Source organism: Dicentrarchus labrax, unplaced genomic scaffold (assembly GCF_905237075.1).
Source record: "Dicentrarchus labrax unplaced genomic scaffold, dlabrax2021, whole genome shotgun sequence".
Lineage (NCBI taxonomy): Eukaryota > Metazoa > Chordata > Actinopteri > Moronidae > Dicentrarchus > Dicentrarchus labrax.
The window spans coordinates 16,077,632-16,095,541 of record NW_026136713.1 but is presented as its reverse complement, the minus strand read 5'-3'; the positions used below and the strand labels follow the sequence as shown (position 1 = coordinate 16,095,541).

At 42.1% G+C, this 17,910-nt stretch overlaps 1 protein-coding gene across 20 annotated transcripts in view; it reads right to left on the bottom strand.

Moving 5' to 3' along the window:
- Nucleotides 1-17,910, bottom strand: part of tenm2a (teneurin transmembrane protein 2a) — a 196,296-nt gene that overhangs the window by 64,906 nt on the left and 113,480 nt on the right. The gene's annotated exons all lie outside the window — the stretch shown is intronic.

The window sequence follows — 17,910 nt, the reverse complement described above, 5'->3', positions numbered from 1 at the left end:
TGTAGCAGCTTGGACACAAACACAAAAGTTTGCTGAGACTGGAAAGACTCAATATAGAGATAGACTTACACAAAAAGCTCACAGATCTCATAAATCATATGCACTGCTGACACTGCAGCTCAGACCCAATGAGGACGTTATGCTCATTTTAGTTTAGTTTTACCTAATTGGTCATGCAAACGTCTTTAACCTAATTGATTTTGGGACATTAATTTAACATTTTCTTTTATTCTGTCCATACAACCACCAAGAATAAATTATATGCAGCGCTGATATATTGTCCTGCACATCCTACCACTGTAAACACATAAATTAAAGCAAGCCTATGTGACTTTTGCAAAAATTGCAAAAATTACGAGATAATACTACATAGTGTAACATTAGCACAAGGAGATAAGAGTTATAAAGTCAGTGAACTGACTCATTTATGTCAGTTAAACAGCAATATCTATCTTAAGTTAACATTAGCCACCATAAACTACTGTAAATACCAGACCAAATAAAGCCGTACCTGCAATACTTCTAAATGTATTGAATTAAGCAAGAGTGCGTTTAATTGCTTTTGAATTCAACTTTTCATTTGTAAGAGGAAGAATGTGCTATTCCTTCATGCAAATTGTACATAGTCTTGCTTTAATTGAAATGGAAGAATAAGATTTTTGTGAGAGCCTACATCCTTTGTACGATTGTCCTCTACATGGGTAAGACAAAAGAAAGTTAACAGCCAAGTCTTTAAATAGTGGGAGCCATGGGACGCGTGGACACAATCAGGCTGTCCCGTACACCAGAGAGAGAAGAGAGGGATGGAGAGAATTCATTCTACTCTCCAAAGGTTTGGAATCAAGGACAAAGACAAATCTAATAAATTCTATTTAGAGACGGCTCAAAATATAGAATAATTATGTCTGCCATATTTGCAGCTCAATCAATCAACAATACGGTAAGAATGAGGCCACTGAGTCCAGCCAATCCACCGAAGGACTCAAGTTATTACAACTACTAATTAGATAGTCAACCAAAAAGACACTTTGACACACTGATAATCACTTATTTTCTCCTGATTCCACATTTGAAATGATAGCCCCGGGCACCAGTGATGTTTTTTTTTTTTTTAAAGCTTTACAAATAAACCTTTTTTGCTTTTTCTTTGTGATGCCTTGTCCTTCACCTTCCAAAGTTAAAATGTAAGGGGGTGGAGAAAAAATTGGCTAGCTCATCCCTAGTTTTACAAACTTTATCCATTCTTTCTTTCGCCGCTGAAAATTTCACCAGGAAAATGGAGAAGTTACAATGCACAGCCTTTCACTAAGTCACTTCTTTCATCACGCTTTTCTTTTTCTTTTTATAAAGAACAAAAACTGGCAGGAACAGAGGGGAAAGAAAGAAAAGTCATAAGACCTTGAAGAAAAAAGATAGCTGAACATTCATCATCATACTATTTCGTTTTTTTCTCCTTTTCTTACTGACAGCTCTTCAGAATACAGATGTGGTGTGATTGTAATTTGACAGCTTTCACCTTCCCATCACAGAGTATTGATAGAAATCAAAATGTGTAAAGGCCATGATAGATGGGGGGCTTTTTTTAGGCAATGGTGCAATACTGCTTGCATTAGGGAAACAGTAAGGGATGGGGGAGGATTAATGAAGACCACCAAGATCATTTAAGAAACAAAGTGGTTGGACATAGTTGTTGGCTAAGTTACCCATCTATGCTGCCGCAAAATGAAGCACATTAATCACGGAAAATACACGTTTGAGTTTAAGTGCCGTTGCGATTTTATAGAGATATATTTGATGGAATCAGAGGCAGAGTGATGTGTCTGTCCTGCCGTCCAAACTGCTCCAGCTTAGAGTTTTGTGTCATGGAAACTAGAGCTAGGATCGATCCACAGCCCCACGTTAACTACACCCCAGAGAGATGCCAGCCTTGTCTTCTGTTTAGGTATGTGTGTGTGTGTGCCTGTGTGTGTGTGCGTGTGTATATGTGTGTCCGGTCAATCTCATCAGCGCAAACAGAAAAATGGATAAACAATGGCAAAGCAAACACTGTGGCCGACAGGAGGGAAAAGGAGAGCGGCAGGGAGGGACGGTGTGAGACGGATGGAGAAGGGGGGAAGAGACAACGAGGTCACGGGGGTAACCAGGGGAATGGGGAGTGAAAGAGAGAGAAATGAATGGAGGGAGCCGAGGATGGAGAAAACAGGACAGTCCAGAAGCTATGAGCTGACAAAACTTATTGCCAATAAAAAGCGAGGAAGAAAGCAATAGAGGAGGGTAATTAGGAGGGGAGGAGGCAATAAGAGGGGACTGAGTGGTGAAAGATGGAGGACAGGAAAAAAAGAAATGAAGAGGTAAAGAGGGAATATGGACACACAAAAAAGGGGCCATTGATCTAAATGAATCGATCACTCACTTCAATTGATGGCGAGAAGGGATCAGGCTATTTGCATATTTCACTAGATCTATAATGAGGCTATTGGTGACAACAGGCAGTGAAAAATGTACGCAAATGTCTGTGTGTAGCTGCACACCTTTAAGATTGTTTTATTGCTGTTGCAAGTTTTTACTGCGAGTGTACACAATTGTGTGTGTGTGCGTGAGCTTGTGCACATAATGTTATGTGTATGCGAGTGGGGTTATTAATATTTTAAATCACTTTAATTACAAAAAAGGAAAAATTGCACTAGTTGGCCAAAAGCAATTAAGGGAACTTTAATCTCCTTAGCAATTATGCTGTGGGGCATCCTTAACTCAGTCATTTCTGCCCGCTACATTTCTAGAAAGGTCAGTGGAAATTGCTTTGTGTTATTAGAACAAAGACTTAGCAATGAGCTCATGTGGTTCTCTCGACGATTTTGTCGTTGCCATCCTTCAGCCGCCTCCCCGGCCATCTGTATACATCTCTCAATCCTTCTCTCTGTGCCCGTCTCTCACTCACTCTGAAACTACGGTTCTCTCATAAGTGTTGATTAGTGTGAAAAATAAGTGTATCATGGGGGAAAAAAGCAGGCTTCTTAAGACTGTGGCACTGTATTAAAGGCATTAGTTGAGTCCCTTGATGATTTTATTACAATGTAAAAAGAAACACGATCATAATTAGTTTGTTGTGTGAGCACCAGGCTTTGACTTGCTTTCATGAGTCATACAAGTGTATGAGCTTTGCCTGTTGCTGTGCTACTGTATGTCTCTATTGAATCATCTCAGTATGAGCTTTGTATCTATTGTTTCTCCACGAAGCCATTCTTTACTGTACAATGGCATTATACACACATAATTCTGCTTGTTGACTGTTCAATGACTTATCTTCTCCTCTCCTTGTCCTTCTCTCTATTTCGGTCCCTCCCTCCCTCCCTTCCTCCTGCCTCACTCTGTCCATCCGTCCACCCATCTGGCTGAGGTGAGGAGTGGTAGGCCGAGGAGAGTGGAGTGGAGCGAGGGATGGAGCGACAGCTGGAGCCCAGTCAGACAAGGAGAGACAAATTACCCCTCTAACGAGAGCCATTCATCATCTCTTCATCTCTCCCTTCTTTCATCCCTCTCTTCCTCCACACCTCTACGTGAAATACAGCGCACCTGGATAGCAACGCCGAAAGCCCCCCAGCCACATTAAAAACTCACCGATCTACCTCACAACTTTACACTTGATGTTGTTCTCATTTAGTCGCTACTCATGTGGCTCATGCTGCTAAGTCAATCAGCACGCTCTTCTATTAAGATGACGGAAAATACCGAAGAGAAGAGGGGGGAAACAACAAGATAAGGGAGACGTGAAATGATTGAATGAGCGGTACGTGGGGAGGAGGGAGGAAAAAGAAACGACACACCCATGCTGGCACATGCGGAGACTCATTACCATGGCTGCTGTCAGCACAGATGTTGGACTGAGGGGGAGCTGTCAGTCAGTGTGTGTGTGTGTAAGTATGCACGTATATGTGCGTGTGTGTTTGTGTGATAGTGTCTGACAGTGATCTGAGGGCTATTTAGTGATGACAGCTGCTGACACAATGGGCCCTTTTCGCTATTTATCTATACAGTGCAGTCTGTCTCCGCCATCTCATTTCTCTTCCTGCCCCCCCTCCCTTTTTCTCAAATGATCGTCTCCTGTTTCCTCTTATTCACTTCTTTTTTAACATTTCACATTTAGCTCGGCTGTGGCAAGTTGCACACCTGTTGTTGGCTGTATGTGTGAGCAACAAATGGATATTGCAGCCTATCCAGGAATGGTCTGAGTTTATGCACTTGATACCTTGAATGTGTTCTCCCACAACGTCCCCTTCATTTCTTTCCTTTCATAATCAGCGCCACTGCAGAAAATGAGCGATAAAATGAGTAAAGAGGGAAGGGAAAGATGAGAGGATGATTCAACAGACGTGTTTTAATTAATAAAGTTGAGCTTTCACAGCCTAAAGAGATGATTGTATCACTGGCTCTTTCTTTGATGTGTAACAGAGAGTCTGAGTTCTTCTCTGGCCTAGAGCTCTCCTCTGCTTGTGCTCCGTTCCTCTCTTTCATCACGCCTGCATCACTTTATCACTCCAAAACTATGGGTGCCTTCTTCCCAGACAGGCAGATCCTCCACAACACACACACACACACACACACACACACACACACACACACACCAACAGCCTGCAGCTGAGGCTAAAGATGCCTTCCGGCTGGGAAAAAGGTGCTATCCACACTCACAGCGTCAGCTTGGTTTGTTCTACAAAACAGCATTTCTGGATTTCAGTTTTTATTTTTCCTTTCAGGATTATAACTATGGCTCATCATTTGAGCATCATTTGAGTAGCTACAGATTTTTGCTGAAAAATAGTTGAATTGTTTTGGCTGTTACAGATCTGTTAAAGCTGATTTTCACCTTTTTTTTGTGCTCCGAAACACCCAAAAGTTGTGTTTTATGATGCAAAAAGACCTCGTTCACCAAAGTTCACACCAGTGGTTCTCAACCTGTTTTGTCTGACGAACCCCCATAGCTGTTACACCTTTATCAACACAACCAGTTATATTCCAAACTGGATCTTACCTTACATTATAAATGATGTAAAAGTAGATGATATTACAATATTTGTTTCATACAATTGAACTAATTGTCACTGCAGATGTTACCCATGGGCTGGGAATCAGTGGTTTACATTAAATTAAGTCGTCATTCCTCTTGAACACTGCTCAAATATGCTTTATGTATCTGATTTTCACCAATGAATTCCCCGTACTTTTTTAAAATCAGACCTTGTAATGAGCCTTGTAATGAGCCATCAGATGATTACATTATTTTTTGAAAAGGAAAAAGAAATACATGTGCAGAGTAGAGAAGATGAATTAGTTGTCTCTTAACAATATTCTTTGACCTTCATTTGGCGTAGAGTGCATAGGAATAATGGAGAATACAATTTTATTAATTTTTTTTAGAGAGAGGGGATGACATGCAGCAAAGTGCCACAGGTCGGATTCGAACCCGGGCCGCTGCAGTAACTCCATACATGGGTACATGGGCGCCCAAGAGAGAATACTAATTTTAAAAGAACTTTGAAAAGAAAGACAAAGAGATGATGAATTGAATGGAACTATTGTTACTCCCATTAGACCGTTATCTAAAACATTCACAAGGACATGATTACTGTACAAAATAAACACTGTGGCATTGTACATGACAATGGCCACTAAATCCCTTACAGTGTATACACTACAGAGCGCTGCAATGAAAGAAACCTGCGGGAGGAATTCTAATACATCATCTCTGAGTACTTCTAATATCTGGTTCAGAAGGTCTTTCCTCACTCTTCTCCTCTCTCAAGTAGCAGTTTCTTATTTTGAGAGGAGAAGAGATGAGATCAGATGCAAGACGACATGGAGCAATACACTCAACCTTTTGACCCAGATGCACAAACACAGCACAGCACCTATCTGCATCTGCTAATTGAAACATACCTGCCTGTTGCTGGGAAGTGCAAGTGTGTGTGTGTGTGTGTGTGTGTGTGTGTGTGTGTGTGTGTGTGTGTGTGTGTGTGTGTGTCCGTGGCTATACATAACATTAGGATGCTGCAGCACACCCAATGCTGTCCATTGTCAGAGATGTCCACTGCGTAACTTGGGGCAACCATGGAGCTTGCATTACCATATAAATTACATCCATGTTGTTGCTGCTGCTGTGGATTGATGGTATTGTTATGGATTCTACACATTGGACCCTCACTGAAAACAATCAAAATAAATAGCCTCCTCCTCCCACATAAATGCAAACACACGCACGGACTCACACACTCGCTCATAAAAAGCGCATGTGCACATGAAAACAGACACAAACCTGCACAGACCCTCAACCCCAGGTACAGAGAGACAGACACCCAGCCTCTCAGCTTTCCATTACCTCTGAACATGCCCTGTAACGGCTGAAAAGAGTAGATCTGCAAAGGGGGAATCATCTGTTTAAGTGTGTGTGCATGTGTGTGTGTGTGTGTGTGTGTGTGTGTGTGTGTGTGTGTGTTTGAGTAATGTGCAAAATCCGCAACAATACGTAAGCCCTTTTGCTGCTGCTGCTGCTGTGTTCAATAAAACCTATTTGTGAGTCAATTTGATAGCTGCAAAAAAATGTCATTTGAAAACATGAGGGCAGAAAACACAATAAAATATAAATCACCACCAAAATAATAACATATAAGTGGCATAAAATATAATAATGGAGTAATAAGAACCATACAAAATTAAGTAATTTCTTTCCACAGAATAGATGCTGGTGCTTAAAAAAATGCCACCCAATTATTTCCAAATTCAAATTATAAAATACAGTGACAGCAACTGTACAATGCCCAACAACCTTTTAATAAATGCAAATGCCAGGAAAAATAATTTTCCTTAAATAAATCCAAGTGTTTCACATAGTTGGGAGTAGATTTTACGATACCAGAAAGGCTGCTTCCATTACATTTCTCACTTGAGAGAAGGGTTGAGAGTAAAATATGGACAAGCTCTTCGGTGACTGGAGACAGCACTTGGTCTTGGCACTTTGTGAAGAAACTAACAAAACAACAATAACCTGCTTGCAGCTTCGGAAAAAGACATTCTAGAATTTATATTGTATCTGGAAGAGCAATATCTGTGTGTTTGTTGTCTCGACTGGAGAAAGCTTTTAGATGTTGCAGTGCAAAAATCAGCAGCATAAAATGCAGGCAAGAGCTTTTCCTCCAATCTGCCATGTGCAAATCATGTGCAGAAAGTTTAGTGACGTGAGAAAGTTTATTGACATGACAGATAACATGTTGTCGACATGAATTAGGAGAGGATTACAAGGAGGGAATTAAGCAAAAATTTGATTCTGCATTTTCACCTGCTTGTCATGTAAAAAGGTGAGTTACAGTTAAATTCAAATTAAAACAAAAGCTTTAATTAATATTTACCAAAAGATTAAGATGAGGCTGCCTAAATGTGCTTAGAAAGACCACAGTAAGCATTTGAAAAGAAAGAAGCTTTCCCAGAAACAAAATAAACTTAATTTGTTGAAGACATATTCATTAATTAGCACTTAAATCTTGAGTCATCGAAGCTTAAATGAAATGTTTACACCTATTCACGACACCCTAAATTTCCACTTTGATAGCTACTGTCTATTAATAGTCCTGTTTCCTGCACACAGTCATTTTACGTGGACTGAAAATGCCTTTGTTTTCACTTGCAAAGAAAGCAAACTGTTTGCATTCTATGATGGGGCTGATTTTATGAAATTTTGGGAGACATGCAAAAACAAAACTATATTACCTACAATCACTCATCATGTGAAGGAACAACACCCATCAACAATCAAATGCACACGTAATTACTCACAAAAAGAGGCATGAAAAACACACGCCGACAAACAAAGGATACAGAAGTACACATTTAACAACATACTGTAGATGCACACACTTTCGTACATGCACAGGTGCCTACACAAATACCTATTCAACATAGCGGGGCTCCACTGAACCAACCGGATATTACTGTGGTTGCTATGACAATCTAGGTCCGTAAAAAGCCCAAAAAGAACCGAGAACAGGTGGAAAAACAAAGCAGAGGGAAAAAAAATAAAGAAAATAAAAATATTTATATAGAGAAAAGAAGTGAAGGAGGAAGAGCCCTGGGAGTAAGACGAGATGGTAAGCGATCTGGATTTGTTTGGTGCATGGATCTGCCAGTTTGCGACCTTGTGCAGTCAAAGATAGCGTGTTCTATTGTAATCTCATGAATAAACTCTATTTCAATGAAGTCGTTTTTTGTCTGATGTTACATTATGTGAAGTATGTGTGCAAGTGAGCAGTGAGGCTGAGTCAGCAGTGTCTCCTTTGACGATTAGCAAACACATGCGCGCACATGGAGTCCACTACAGCGGGATCAGCCAAAAGAGGGGTGAGGTATTTAGCGGCAGCAGATAATGACTGTACTGTGGCCTGTTGCGGAGAGAAACCTCTCCTCTCTTTGATGTTCTGCAGCCTCTATTTATAGTAACAGCTGAAAAAAGGATGGAGAGCGGAAAAAGACAGTAAGCCACATTATATTCCCTCTAACTAGCTTACTGTTTAGCCTCACTCTCTCTCTCTCAAGGTAAACAGGCAGGAGTATCCACACTCTGGGCCAAAATTACTGAGCCTTTTGCGCCTCGGTTCTGATGCATTCTGTGCCATAGAGATGTGTGTGTGTTACTTATCAAAGAGACACAGCAGCTTGAAGGCGTAGTTTGCCCGTCATCTGAGGTACACCTTGTGTGCCTCTTGCTTTTATGCACATGCATTTGAAGGAGGCTTGCACAAGTAACAAAAATAATAGGAGGAGATACAATAACTCTGTTTGATTCTACTGGATTTTCCAAATGTTCTTTCATTTTGCGAGGGCCATTGTTACAGGGGTAACAGAGTTTGTTTAGGGACAAAAAAAAAAGAAAGAAGCTGTCTTAGAAAGAAAAAAGATCCAAGAATAAATGAACACAACATCTGACTCTTTCATAACACCAAAGATGGGCAGAGAGTGGTCATTAAAGATGAAATATGAGGAATTTTCATGATTGCTCTCTTTTGTTGTCATGTATTTTTTTTTAGCAATTTTTCTTTTGTGCAACTTTTAATATAAAAGCAAAAGCTGTTTAAAGTACTTCAACCGCCTTACTTCTACAAACCTTTCTATAAATAGGTCACTACAATTTTATCATAATAGACGGACAATTTATTTTCCCAGTTAGAGTTTAATTGTAGGCTTAGTCAATGGAATTAACATTTTGGATATTACATATTTTGTATTTTTTGGATTTCAAATCTTGCTGCTGAACTGCACCTTTTGAGCTCTTCATCACTTGCAGAATGTGCTTAGGAGGCGGTCCTAATCACTGATTGCATTATTAACTGCTGCCTTAGTAAATCAGATGTTAATTATTTGCAGATTGGAAGCTCAAACAGAATGAAAGGTGCAGCACAAACCTGCACCACACTTTCAGGGATGTAACAGAAATCTATCTCTCAGCATCTTTCCTTACTGTGAAGGTGTGTTTGCGTTTGTGACTGTGCAGGGAGGAGAGAGTGGAGATTACCAGGCATGTCTAGGCTCTTTGAAGTGGCTGCTGCATTGGTCATGGATGGCTGAGTGGATGTGTATGAGTATACATGTGACTAAGTATATGTGTGTGATGGGAATATGTTGAGCATCTATCTATCTATCTATCTATCTATCTATCTATCTATCTATCTATCTATCTATCTATCTATCTATCTATCTATCTATCTATCTATCTATCTATCTATCTATCTATCTATCTATCTATCTATCTATCTATCTATCTATTTCCAGGAACATGCAATCGTCATACAGTGTTACAATTAGCACAGCTTGCATCAGCTGACATCAGCTGACTCAGAGGAATATGGAAGTCCCCATGCTGATGGACTTCACATGCAGTTGTGCATCTAGGTGTATGCCTGAGTGTGTATTTCGGAGCGCTTGTTTGTGTGCCCATTTTGCACAAACACTCTTGCAAACGTGATGCAACTCTCCAAGGCACAACCTGCAAACCCATTCAGCTCATAAACAGTTGTGCCCAGCCAAGCAGAGGCAAAAGACTTTACTAGGCACTGGAGGAGACAGACAGCCCAGTCAAATGTTCAACATTAGGCTATTAGTCTCACCCCCTCACTATGAAGTACAGACCTCGGAGACAAATAATAAATGCTAATCTTTGTAGGACGAAGCCAAGTCAGTCAGTTTAAGCTGAGAGCGTCGAATGAGATTTTTAATTACTGCATGACCTGGGGTATATTAGCGCATATTAATGAGGATCATTAACCTAGAGGTAACTAAGACCCCTCCTCCTTAACTACAACTGACAGCACCTCTGCTGTCTGACACTAAACTATCAGTGTGTGGATGTGCGTGTGCGTGCGTGTGTGTGTGTGTGTTTATAAAGAAATGTTTCTCAGATGGCTTATTCCATTTATTCTTTGTAATAAACTGCATGTCCTTGGTAAAAGCAAATAACTAGAATCAATCTCTTTTTACAGAGGAATTATACAGCTGAAAGCTTGAACTCGGGGTCAAAAACGCCCAGTTATGAATACAACTTTTGTTTGTAACTTTAATGTTTTTGTTCCCATTTGTTGCAGATGAAGGATGGCAGGGGCGTACCGTGTCGAACAAAATATTTTTATCTGGTCTTTTTTACATCTTCAGATGAAAAAAAAAAAAATTCAATGGGCAGCAAGTAGGTACAGTACAAAGAAGAATGAAAGATGAGGAGAAGGAAAGAACAATTTCACTTGACATATGCAAAGGTCAAGGTAATTTCAATGGGTAAAGAAGAGGACAAACGGGAAAAAAGGAGAAGGTTTCTGCCTGTCGTCTACAAGAGGTTGAGGTGGAACACAGGAGGGCCCATTTTCCGACCCCTGCAGTGTAAATGCCAGGGACGATACTAACGTCATCCACACACCCCCCATCCCTTTCTCCAACCTCTTGTGTCAGCTTCGGTCTTGTAGTGCCATTAGGCCACAGTCTCAGTCATAGTGAGGCAGACGCTTTTATCTCAGAAGAGGGGAGACCAGCCGTATTTGGCTTGTAAAATTTACCAAGAACACACACACAGACACACACACAAGCTAACTCATTCACGCACAGCTGCCTGTCTAAAGATACACTTATGCACACTCACTCTTCCTTATTTCTTACTCTGTCCATTTTTGTCCACTCTCCTGTCTCAGCAGTTGATCCTTTCATCTTTATATAACTATGCGGTCCCCCAGTGACTTGCTCTAAAACTAGTTGTTCCACAGTATACACACGCAACACAGCTAATCCGCAGTGCTTGAGTATTGTATCTTACTCCAACTCTATCTTATATCTCCCCTCATGTCAATAAGCAGACTGGAATAAAAATATCAATAAGATAATGAGCACAAGTCCCGTGCGAGGGGATTCAGTTACACTGCTAGACACATCGCTTATATGAAATATAGGACAACAAAACAGAGTGAATGGGTCGCTTTTGTGCAGGGAATCCATAGAATTACAGAGAGGGCCGGCTGTTGAGAGTTCTGGGTGGTTACATGGACAATGGAGGCAATCACTTGAGGAGTGTGCTATTCTGTCTGGTGCTGGTAAGGAATAATGGGGCATGCTACTGCTCTCTGGTAGCCGTTTACATTATATAATCTGATCGTAAGTGCAGTATGGCTGAATGCACCATATACTGTTCGCGCTCTCTTTGAATTTAGACAACGACAAGAGGGGTTGTGGTACATTTCATGTAAATTGTGTGTCTGAATGTGTATGCCAGCCAGTGTGAGTGTATGCATCTTCCTCCAGTACACCTTGCGTTAATTGCCATTCCCAGTGGTCGTCAAGAGCGCGCAGGACTCCTAAGGGACATCTGCACCTTCATTAGACTCTACTGATCATCACGCTGCAGCACCAAGAGAGGGCCTGTTCCCCTCTTTCATCACTTCTTCTTTGCTTCACTACTCCCTTGCCTCTTTCCCATTCTGCCACCCCTCAACATTTTTTAGATGTTGCTTATTTCTCAACCAGACCCTGCAGTAACATTTTCTTTAAATGTTATCTGGGTCTATTAGGCTGGTGAAGAGAGGATGGGAAGAAGATTAGCAGAAGGAATGCATGAGAAACTTCTGGACTAGCTGGACTTGAACACAGTTGCTCAGCGCTCGCCCCTACACCGCAGCTCCACAGTGTATCCCGCTCCCTCAATTTGTAATGGCTTATGATTTCACCGCCTCCCCTCTCATCCTTCAACATTTCTGTCACTTTACCACCCCCCCGCTTCACCCCTCTCCACTTCCTCTACGCCCTCATCTCGCACGTTCTTTTGCATTTTCATTCCCATCAGCCTTCCTTTTGTCATTATCTCTCAGTTAATACTTCTCACTGTCTCGATCCCGTGCGCAAGTGGTTCTTACCCCCAGGGGGTAGGTTCGCTAGCACTCCACAGACCCCTAAAGACATGTAATGCACCCCCGCCTCCCAACCCCACATCCCCCAACACACACACTCTTTTGACTTAGCCCTCCTCTCTCTCTGTCTCTCTCTCTGTCTTTCTCCCCTCCTTTCTCCGCAGTGGATGAGAGACGCCAGCTGGAGGAAACAGAGAGAAATGGGCCCAATTACAGCATTGGGAACTGAAAGTTGGCTAATTAACTCTAATTCGCTAACAAACTGCTTTTTCACCAAGAATCATCTCTCTCTGTCACATGGCACACACATGCATGAGAAACTGCATTTGCATGTACTGCCAAATAGAAAAAGATGCATAGACACACAACTGCAGGTACACAAACACAGAAACACAAAACATACCCTCACTTCCCCCCCATCTACACACACACAAGCTCACACGCCCACACAAATGTGCGTGGACCCACTTGCTCAGCTGTATTTACCGCAAGGGCAATATGTTGATTACGTTAGAGTGGCTGATTATTGCACAGTGACAGTAAAGGAAACAAATGTCTTTCATAGGCAGGCATCTATCTCAGTGAGAGGGCTTCTAGCTATAGACTATAGCAGCAAATGACTGCGCTGTATCCAGCTATGACAGACAAAAGAAAGAGTGCAGGAAGAGGAGGAAGGGGGGAGGAATGAAAAGAAGAGAGTGATTGCACAAATGAGGTGTAGGGAGAACAAAAAAGTTAGAGGAGCGCCAGATGGAGAGTGGAAAACAGACGAATATAGGATGAAATAAAAAAGGGGATGGATGGAGGGAGAAGTTGAGACAGGAGATGGATAAGGAGCAATTCTCTGGGTTTTGTACTGAAGCTGTGAAACAGTTTTCCCCTACAAAGGGATAATGGTGGTTAGAGGCAAGAACAATAGGTTTATCTAGAGCAAAGATGCTATCTGGGGTAAAACACAGACACACACAACCACACACACAGACACACACACACACATACATACTATAGGATGTTTCATTACTTGTGTGTTGCAGGTTGTATGTCAAATTATAGTGTAGGCAGCACTTGGAACAATAACCTTGTCAATGTTGAGTTATCAGAACAGGTGTCCAGTGGGCACAGCTCCTCTGCAATGGCAGTCTGATTCTGCACACACAGATCACGCATCACTTAAAACCATTGTTAGAGCGAGTCAGGATATCCTCTCATCCCTCTCTATGAATCATGAAATCCTCCTGGATTACCAGACACGATAAGAAGAATCTTATATATGTGTGTGATAACACACATGGATATCACACATATATGCACAAAGATATGTAGTCACATATTCAACACCTGACCACTGTACAGATGGTTTTACATGGGAAAATGCCACTTCACTTCACCCCAACTTTTATTTTCCCATCTTTCTCTCTTCCTCACCTCTTTCTTCTTCACAAACTCTCACTCTTTTTTCTTCCAATAAATTCCCCTCCAACTCTATCTTTCTCACCGATTACCCTGCAATGAGATTGATAGTTACTCTTCCTCTCTCGCTCTGTTTCTCTGATCCACCTCCTTTTCGTCTTCCACTTGCTCCATCTCAGTCCCTCTCTCACACCTCATTAGTGATGCTAATACCCCAAGTAATAGAGGACACTATTCAGGGTGTATGTGTGTGTGTGTGTGTGTGTGTGACCACACACTCTGGAAGGGAATGTGTTTGGGAAGGGAAGATGAGTTTCCCCCTCTGATCCCATTTCTCCGTCTGGGCCCTGCTCTCCTTCTCGCTGGGAGAAAATCCGATGGAAATGCAATCACAATCAGTTAGGGTCCAGACGAGGACGGACACACACAGACACACACACACACGCACGCACGCACGCACACACACACACACACACACACCCACCCACCCACCCACACACACACACACACACACACACACACACACACACACACACACCCACACACAAACATACACTCTATTCCACCACCGCAAGGGAGCCATGCAGAAAATTGTTTTGGACATGGTGATGAGGAGAAGGGGGTCTGGGGTGTGGTGAGGGGGGACTTTTTAATTTACATTTTTAATGTAAAATATCATTCAAAGAGGGAAAGTTAGGCATCTCATTATACTGCTTCTTTATTACACACAAGGCACATCAGTCTCAGGGTACTGTGTCCTGAAAAATATGCACACACGCACACACACACATAAACACATGTGTGAACAACCTGCCGAGCCCTCCAGCCATAATCACCAAGGTAGAAATGGGGCTCTTCCTCAGACACCATAAATCTGGAGAGGAATCATCTACACTGTCCTCCAGATATCATCAATCACAGTTAATCTACGTCTTTGGATTTCCCCCTCTACTCATAGCTATCCAGGAGGGGTCACTTTGGGGAAAACTTTGTAGAAAAACTACCAACTCTTCATATGAGACAGTAATAACACAGCTGCAGGATTATGGATGTGGAGGATTTGACTTTGGCTTAGTGTAGGCTGTTTGTTAGTGCTCTCCAAAATGAACCATATGACCACGACAAAAATGAATCTACAGTGCTATGGCAATGTCACACTGTAATCTTTTGGGTGAATACAGTGATTTGGAATTATTAATTATTCAGAACATGTTTCTTTCCAGTTATGACCATCAACTTTAAAGCAACAGTGTTTCACAAAACACTGAAGATCACAAGAGCTTGACATCTTATTGCATTACAAAGTCGCTGAAGTGTTTGCCATCCAAGGCCAGCTTATGCATCCAGAAAACATGGAGGAACATTAGCATATATTTGGAGATTTGTTTCTGGCAACCTGACAAACATTAGTCCAATATTCAATCTTCTTTTTGCTTTGTTTCGGTTTTCACCAATCCCACAGGGAAGTTTTTGGCTCTTCAGCTGCTAAATACTCCACTATGTTCGCCAGCTAGTCAGTAGCTTTATTTGTCAGCCATTTGGTGATTGGCATGTAGTGTTAGAGCTTTGCGGCTGGAAACATGGTTGATGAGAGTAGCAAGACTGAACCAACAAAAAGTTGCAGGGCTGTAAAGTCAAAACAATGCGCTGATTGAAGCTAAAGCGCTCGGTATGCATTGCAATTTGACCCATAGTTTATATGAAAATATTTAGTACTGCAGCTAGCTTTGAACATAAGGCCTGTTCTGCATGTGTGGTTAAGTTGACATACAGGCTTCAGAATGTCTTTGTTTTAGACTGCAGTTTTCAGTGTTACCTTGTATCTACTTCTGTCTCAGGAGAGAGATGGTCTGCTTTCAAATAAAGATGCTTGCCCTTTGTGTTTGTTACACAATCTGTTGATTTCCACAACAGAGCAGAGCACAACTAAATGGTTCACAGTAGTAAATCATAATCTTTGTCTTTCTAAACTCTTGCTCTACTCGCTCAAATGAGACACTTCCTGCCTTTAGCGTTGCCCCGCCTTTGAGGTCACAGCCAGTGATGTCATGCCAAAAGGAGACTGTGTGACCCTCAGAAGCCCCTGGGGCTCCTTGTGGCCTGCCCATGTCATAAATGATCATCATCAGGCCATCCGTCTGACATACGGGCTGCCATGAGGTTCAACCACCTGCAGGAACACTAGTGGTGACGCCTCTAATGGAGTGTGTGCACGTCTTTGCCTTTGAATATATATGAAACCATCTGCACTCAACGCTATTGCAGCCGCACCATCAGGATGACTTGTGGGTTTTTTTCGCCGCACATGTACATCGGTACATCTGAGCATACATCATCAACATCTGCGTATGTTTATGTGGACTAAGAGGACATCTGCCCATGTCAGAAGTGATTTAAATGTTCTCTAAACAGGAGGGTGAGCTGACACACATTTAATAAACTGCCTGTCTGACGGCTGAATGTGATTGATGCCAATTTGTGTAAACAATGTTATGTATCTATTTAAAACTTGGTCCCTAACCTACAGTAATTCAAATGCAAAACCTGTTTGCTTATCATATTGAATAACAATTTTAAATCAGCAGGATTTGTGTCAGCGCTCTGATAATCACCCTGCAAAGACCTCCTTGTCAAAAAGTGTAGTTTCAAAAAGTAATGCAAACACACGGTTGGAAAGTGAACCCGACACTGCCCTTCCTCTCCTTTCTCCTTTTTTCTCTCTCCTTTCATGCTGTTTTTTGTCCTCTACAAGTCTCCTGCAGTTCTTAAAGGCTGAGACGGCACTGTGGGAGTCTGATCACTACTGAGTCCACATGCACGCAGACACACACATACACAGTGAGTTTCCTTTATGCGGCAGAAAAAAACCTGCACCTTTAGAAGTGTGTCTGTCAAAATGAAATTGCTGGCTGCATTACAAGCCTTTGAAGGTATTGAAAACTCATTTTTACAATCACCCCACAGGCAGGTAGACGTCTGTGTGAATGTGTGTAGTTAGACAGTTTCCACCAGGTGGGTTCAGCAATATTCTCTGTTCTTTTAGTGAGTTTGTAGTTGATTATTATTGTCTTGACTACAGTTTGTTGATGAGCTTGTTGTTGTTCCTCAGCCCTCCACCCAGCCACCACCCACCCACCCACCACGTCTTCATCTGGATAATCCTTACCTCTTTCTTCCCTTCGAACTCTAAGCAAAGTCATTTCTCCCTGAGACCCCCCACTGGGGAAAAACAAACTTTCAAAGCCAGCCAAACAATGAGTCACACATGCACACATTTCTTTATGAAAAGACACACCCCCGCAGAGGAACATCAAGAGGCACAGAACGGACATAATGGCTTTCTGATAATTATTCATAAAGGTGACTTTAGTGTGAACGGCACTAAGTGCTGGAGCTCAGCAGCATGGAATGAGCCCGGAGTTAGTCACAACACAGGCAGATGACCAACATTATGGTCAGGCTGAAACAGACTGACACACACACCCCTAAAGTTACACACATATGCAGATTCCATGACTCTGGCTCATTGAAACGTTTCAATTAGCTGCAGAGGACAGTCTGGCCGCACACAGTCTGGCCATGCCTCCCATCTGGGGTTACTGCAGTCAAACAGGCAGGCGGATGAACGGACGGAATGACAGACATGCTGATGGCCCTCCACGATGATTAATTCTGAGAGATGAAGAGGGCGGGGTGAAATCAGAACACAGTGATGAGAATAATCAGGAGAGGCAGTGAGCTGTACTTTCCCTGGAATTACAATACAGTCACGGAGAGCATATGGTTGTTCTCTATCTCAGTTTCTGTTGTCATTAAACCTCCGGCTCTACAATTACATAAGTCTCACTCCTTTCTTTGAAAACAATCTTTCACCTTATCTCTTTCGCTTAAACCCGCTTTTGTTTGCAGCTGCTGGGACATAAACAGCAGCCGTACCGCTGCAGCAACATTGACGACAACAACAACCATCCCGAAGGACCAGGAGGGAAGAGGGCTGCATCGCCCCTCCATGATCTCTCCCTTGAGAAACAGCCTAACTCTCCCCTGTCCCTTCATTTCTATTCCCAGTATCTTCTCCATT